The sequence below is a fragment of the Salmo trutta genome, unplaced genomic scaffold (assembly GCF_901001165.1).
Source record: "Salmo trutta unplaced genomic scaffold, fSalTru1.1, whole genome shotgun sequence".
NCBI lineage: Eukaryota > Metazoa > Chordata > Actinopteri > Salmoniformes > Salmonidae > Salmo > Salmo trutta.
In genome coordinates this window covers 456,927-463,578 of record NW_021822532.1, presented here as the reverse complement: position 1 = coordinate 463,578, position 6,652 = coordinate 456,927, and the positions used below count along the sequence as shown (strand labels likewise).

Genomic DNA, 6,652 nt, shown 5'->3' with positions numbered 1-6,652 from the left:
CTGGAGGACTCACTAAACAGAGAACATCCCTGGTCATCCCTACTGCCTCTGATCTGGAGGACTCACTAAACAGAGAACATCCCTGGTCATCCCTACCGCCTCTGATCTGGAGGACTCACTAAACAGAGAACATCCCTGGTCATCCCTACTGCCTCTGATCTGGAGGACTCACTAAACAGAGAACATCCCTGGTCATCCCTACTGCCTCTGATCTGGAGGACTCACTAAACACAAATGCTTCATTTTTAAATGATGTCTGAGTGTTGGAGTGTGACCCTGGCTATCCGTAAATTAAAATAACAAGAACATTGTGCCGTCTGGTTTGCTTAATAAAAGGAATTTTAAATTATTACTAATTTACTTTTACTTTTCATGCTTAAGTATGTTTTAGCAATTACATTTATTTTTGATACCTAATTATATTTAAAACCAAATACTTTTAGACTTCTACTGAAGTAGTATTTTACTGGGTGACTTTCACTTTTAATTGAGTCATTTTCTATTAAGGAATCTTTACTTTTACTCCAGTATGAGAATTGAGAACTTTTTCCACCACTGTTCTAACGTTCTAGAGACATACGAGCCACAGTTTCAACAGACATTTTGTAACTGCGTGGGCTACAAAGTTACTTTCAGTTTCATATAAGGAATAACGTAACGGTCACTGGGTGAATTTGTTTTGCATTGCCCGGCTCCCCGGGTGAGCAGAGTTTACGCATTTTAGACCATTCTGTTGTTCCTTAAAATAAAACTCCACTCACCTGTAGCACCGGGCCGTGCAAAACGAACTTCCCACTGTCGCAGGGCACTGAGACACAGAGTTCTAAACCCAGACGCGTTTCTTCAAGACATCTCTCTTACGTTATTTTAGATAAACATTAATTTACTGGAAACCAAGTTTAGCTGTGTTTTTTCCTCCAGAATGTGAGTTACTGTAGGACTATAATAATTGTTAACAGGCCTACAAACCCAAAAGGTTTTAATTTGAGAATGTTAATTTGTATGCCTCAAATATTAAACTGTCTTAAAATATTTAATGATTAGTTGAATCAGGTGTATAAGTGCTGGTAAGAACAAAAGGATTGAGAAACCCTGAGATAAACATAAAACCATATAATGTAAAAGCTCCTCCACCATCTTTACCAGACGTTTTACTGATAACATGTAGACCTACTGATTAGTTTCCACTTTGAAAACTGCTGTCTGTCAGCAACTCAGCTCAAGTAGCAGTTCTACTAACTAGTAATATCTCATTCCAGGTATTCATTCTCTTACTCTGTCCAGTAGAATTAATTATTGTTCATAAATACTTACTTTATTTGTCAGTATTGTCCATATAGTGTTTTCTGCTCTGTCGTCTCAAAATGGATCCTGTACAAAAGAACATATTTACTTTCAGTCACCTCCTGGGTGGTGCAGTGGTCTAAACCCATCTGAACAGTTTCTTTCTCCATGCTGTGGCCCTCACCAACTGGCCATCTGGCCCATAGAGACTAATGGACTATGCTGTGGCCCTCACCAACTGGCCATCTGGCCCATACAGACTAAAGGACTATGCTGTGGCCCTCACCAACTCGCCATCTGGCCCATACAGACTAAAGGACTATGCTGTGGCCCTCACCAACTCGCCATCTGGCCCATACAGACTAAAGGACTATGCTGTGGCCCTCACCAACTCGCCATCTGGCCCATACAGACTAAAGGACTATGCACTCTACACTGTACACCGCATCAACGGGGATGTGGTGGAGGGTAAACCTTTTATTTGTAAAATAGCGTAAACTCAACACTGTATTTTGTTAATTATCGTTTACCACTTATTATGCGTTTCCAACGTTAAGTCTAAATTTCATCGCGGAAACCGGGCCCAGGTTGGTCAGCATGATAAAGAATCATATCTCAATCATACTCTGTCTATTGAATGTCTGACTACGACCTAACTTTATAATAGTTATATGTAGCCAAGACTTACCAGAGTCTGTCCGTCTGTCCTTCAAATCAACACATTTATCCTGCTTCTAATGTTGCAGAGAAATGTGCGCTACATTTTCTACAGTCAGTTTGTAACAGCGTAGACCACACCCTTACTTTCACTTTATATAACAATATTAACCAGAGGGTGGCGCTAACAGTGACATCAGTAACTCGTGGCATTGTACCGAATCTTGCTTACATTTTTTTTATAGTCCTTCTTCGAGACATCTCTCTTACATTATTTAAGCTAAACTTATCATTTACTCTAAACCAGGTTTAGTTGTGTTTTTTTTTTATCTCCAACATATGAGTTAATGTAGGACTTTAATAATTGTTAACAGATCTACCAAACCCAAAAGGTTTTAATTTGAGAATGTTAATTTGTATGCCTCAAATATTAAACTGTCTTAAAATATTTAATGATTAGTTGAATCAGGTGTGTAAGTGCTGGTAAGAACAAAAGGATTGAGAAACCCTGAGATAAACATAAAACCATATAATGTAAAAGCTCCTCCGCCATCTTTACCAGACGTTTTACTGATAACATGTAGACCTACTGATTAGTTTCCACTTTGAAAACTGCTGTCTGTCAGCAACTCAGCTCAAGTAGCAGTTCTACTAACTAGTAATATCTCATTCCAGGTATTCATTCTCTTACTCTGTCCAGTAGAATTAATTATTGTTCATAAATACTTACTTTATTTGTCAGTATTGTCCATATAGTGTTTTCTGCTCTGTCGTCTCAAAATGGATCCTGTACAAAAGAACATATTTACTTTCAGTCACCTCCTGGGTGGTGCAGTGGTCTAAACCCATCTGAACAGTTTCTTTCTCCATGCTGTGGCCCTCACCAACTGGCCATCTGGCCCATAGAGACTAATGGACTATGCTGTGGCCCTCACCAACTGGCCATCTGGCCCATACAGACTAAAGGACTATGCTGTGGCCCTCACCAACTCGCCATCTGGCCCATACAGACTAAAGGACTATGCTGTGGCCCTCACCAACTCGCCATCTGGCCCATACAGACTAAAGGACTATGCTGTGGCCCTCACCAACTCGCCATCTGGCCCATACAGACTAAAGGACTATGCACTCTACACTGTACACCGCATCAACGGGGATGTGGTGGAGGGTAAACCTTTTATTTGTAAAATAGCGTAAACTCAACACTGTATTTTGTTAATTATCGTTTACCACTTATTATGCGTTTCCAACGTTAAGTCTAAATTTCATCGCGGAAACCGGGCCCAGGTTGGTCAGCATGATAAAGAATCATATCTCAATCATACTCTGTCTATTGAATGTCTGACTACGACCTAACTTTATAATAGTTATATGTAGCCAAGACTTACCAGAGTCTGTCCGTCTGTCCTTCAAATCAACACATTTATCCTGCTTCTAATGTTGCAGAGAAATGTGCGCTACATTTTCTACAGTCAGTTTGTAACAGCGTAGACCACACCCTTACTTTCACTTTATATAACAATATTAACCAGAGGGTGGCGCTAACAGTGACATCAGTAACTCGTGGCATTGTACCGAATCTTGCTTACATTTTTTTTTATAGTCCTTCTTCGAGACATCTCTCTTACATTATTTAAGCTAAACTTATCATTTACTCTAAACCAGGTTTAGTTGTGTTTTTTTTTTATCTCCAACATATGAGTTAATGTAGGACTTTAATAATTGTTAACAGATCTACCAAACCCAAAAGGTTTTAATTTGAGAATGTTAATTTGTATGCCTCAAATATTAAACTGTCTTAAAATATTTAATGATTAGTTGAATCAGGTGTGTAAGTGCTGGTAAGAACAAAAGGATTGAGAAACCCTGAGATAAACATAAAACCATATAATGTAAAAGCTCCTCCGCCATCTTTACCAGACGTTTTACTGATAACATGTAGACCTACTGATTAGTTTCCACTTTGAAAACTGCTGTCTGTCAGCAACTCAGCTCAAGTAGCAGTTCTACTAACTAGTAATATCTCATTCCAGGTATTCATTCTCTTACTCTGTCCAGTAGAATTAATTATTGTTCATAAATACTTACTTTATTTGTCAGTATTGTCCATATAGTGTTTTCTGCTCTGTCGTCTCAAAATGGATCCTGTACAAAAGAACATATTTACTTTCAGTCACCTCCTGGGTGGTGCAGTGGTCTAAACCCATCTGAACAGTTTCTTTCTCCATGCTGTGGCCCTCACCAACTGGCCATCTGGCCCATAGAGACTAATGGACTATGCTGTGGCCCTCACCAACTGGCCATCTGGCCCATACAGACTAAAGGACTATGCTGTGGCCCTCACCAACTCGCCATCTGGCCCATACAGACTAAAGGACTATGCTGTGGCCCTCACCAACTCGCCATCTGGCCCATACAGACTAAAGGACTATGCTGTGGCCCTCACCAACTCGCCATCTGGCCCATACAGACTAAAGGACTATGCACTCTACACTGTACACCGCATCAACGGGGATGTGGTGGAGGGTAAACCTTTTATTTGTAAAATAGCGTAAACTCAACACTGTATTTTGTTAATTATCGTTTACCACTTATTATGCGTTTCCAACGTTAAGTCTAAATTTCATCGCGGAAACCGGGCCCAGGTTGGTCAGCATGATAAAGAATCATATCTCAATCATACTCTGTCTATTGAATGTCTGACTACGACCTAACTTTATAATAGTTATATGTAGCCAAGACTTACCAGAGTCTGTCCGTCTGTCCTTCAAATCAACACATTTATCCTGCTTCTAATGTTGCAGAGAAATGTGCGCTACATTTTCTACAGTCATTTTGTAACAGCGTAGACCACACCCTTACTTTCACTTTATATAACAATATTAACCAGAGGGTGGCGCTAACAGTGACATCAGTAACTCGTGGCATTGTACCGAATCTTGCTTACATTTTTTTTTATAGTCCTTCTTCGAGACATCTCTCTTACATTATTTAAGCTAAACTTATCATTTACTCTAAACCAGGTTTAGTTGTGTTTTTTTTTATCTCCAACATATGAGTTAATGTAGGACTTTAATAATTGTTAACAGATCTACCAAACCCAAAAGGTTTTAATTTGAGAATGTTAATTTGTATGCCTCAAATATTAAACTGTCTTAAAATATTTAATGATTAGTTGAATCAGGTGTGTAAGTGCTGGTAAGAACAAAAGGATTGAGAAACCCTGAGATAAACATAAAACCATATAATGTAAAAGCTCCTCCGCCATCTTTACCAGACGTTTTACTGATAACATGTAGACCTACTGATTAGTTTCCACTTTGAAAACTGCTGTCTGTCAGCAACTCAGCTCAAGTAGTAGTTCTACTAACTAGTAATATCTCATTCCAGGTATTCATTCTCTTACTCTGTCCAGTAGAATTAATTATTGTTCATAAATACTTACTTTATTTGTCAGTATTGTCCATATAGTGTTTTCTGCTCTGTCGTCTCAAAATGGATCCTGAACAAAAGAACAACTTAACTTTCGGTTTCAATCAGCTGCCTCCCCTCCCTGAAAATAAAGTGTTTTATTGGTATCTTCCACTAGATGGCAGTAAACACCTGCTGTAACTAGACTTTACAACTATGGATTGCTGATCTAGGATCAGGTCCCTCCTCTCCATGTAATCTGATTCATTATGATCTAGGATCAGGTCCCCCCTCTCCATGTAATCTGATTCATTATGATCTAGGATCAGGTCCCTCCTCTCCATGTAATCTGATTCATTATAATCTAGGATCAGGTCCCTCCTCTCCATGTAATCTGATTCATTATGATCTAGGATCAGGTCCCCCTCTCCATGTAATCTGATTCATTATGATCTAGGATCAGGTCCCCCCTCTCCATGTAATCTGATTCATTATGATCTAGGATCAGGTCCCCCTCTCTCCATGTAATCTGATTCATTATGATCTAGGATCAGGTCCCCCTCTCCATGTAATCTGATTCATTATGATCTAGGATCAGGTCCCCCCCTCTCCATGTAATCTGATTCATTATGATCTAGGATCAGGTCCCTCCTCTCCATGTAATCTGATTCATTATGATATAGGATCAGGTCCCCTTCTCCATGTAATCTGATTCATTATGATCTAGGATCAGGTCCCTCCTCTCCGAGTAATCTGATTCATTATGATATAGGATCAGGTCCCCCCTCTCCATTTAATCTGATTCATTATGATCTAGGATCAGGTCCCCCCCTCTCCATGTAATCTGATTCATTATGATCTAGGATCAGGTCCCTCCTCTCCATTTAATCTGATTCATTATGATCTAGGATCAGGTCCCCTCCTCTCCATGTAATCTGATTCATTATGATCTAGGATCAGGTCCCACCCTCTCCATGTAATCTGATTCATTATGATATAGGATCAGGTCCCCCCTCTCCATGTAATCTGATTCATTATGATCTAGGATCAGGTCCCCCCTCTCCATGTAATCTGATTCATTATGATATAGGATAAGGTCCCCCCTCTCCATGTAATCTGATTCATTATGATCTAGGATCAGGTCCCCCCTCTCCATGTAATCTGATTCATTATGATCTAGGATCAGGTCCCTCCTCTCCATTTAATCTGATTCATTATGATCTAGGATCAGGTCCCCCCTCTCCATGTAATCTGATTCATTATGATCTAGGATCAGGTCCCTCCTCTCCATTTAATCTGA

The 6,652-nt window shown here is 39.6% G+C and overlaps 1 long non-coding RNA gene across 3 annotated transcripts; it reads right to left on the bottom strand.

The window, feature by feature from the left end:
- Window positions 1-908: 908 nt before the first annotated feature.
- LOC115182558 (uncharacterized) lies at window positions 909-5,512 on the bottom strand. 3 transcript variants are annotated; one of them, XR_003873814.1, is made up of 4 exons: window positions 5,387-5,512; window positions 4,030-4,086; window positions 2,672-2,728; window positions 909-1,371 (listed from the first exon to the last, which is right to left on the bottom strand). It is a non-coding gene; the product is annotated as an uncharacterized LOC115182558 (long non-coding RNA). The 3 variants fall into 3 exon arrangements; XR_003873815.1 differs by lacking the exon at window positions 5,387-5,512 and adding an exon at window positions 4,688-5,371; XR_003873816.1 differs by lacking the exons at window positions 4,030-4,086; window positions 5,387-5,512 and adding an exon at window positions 3,330-4,008.
- Between the last annotated feature and the right edge of the window lie 1,140 nt (window positions 5,513-6,652).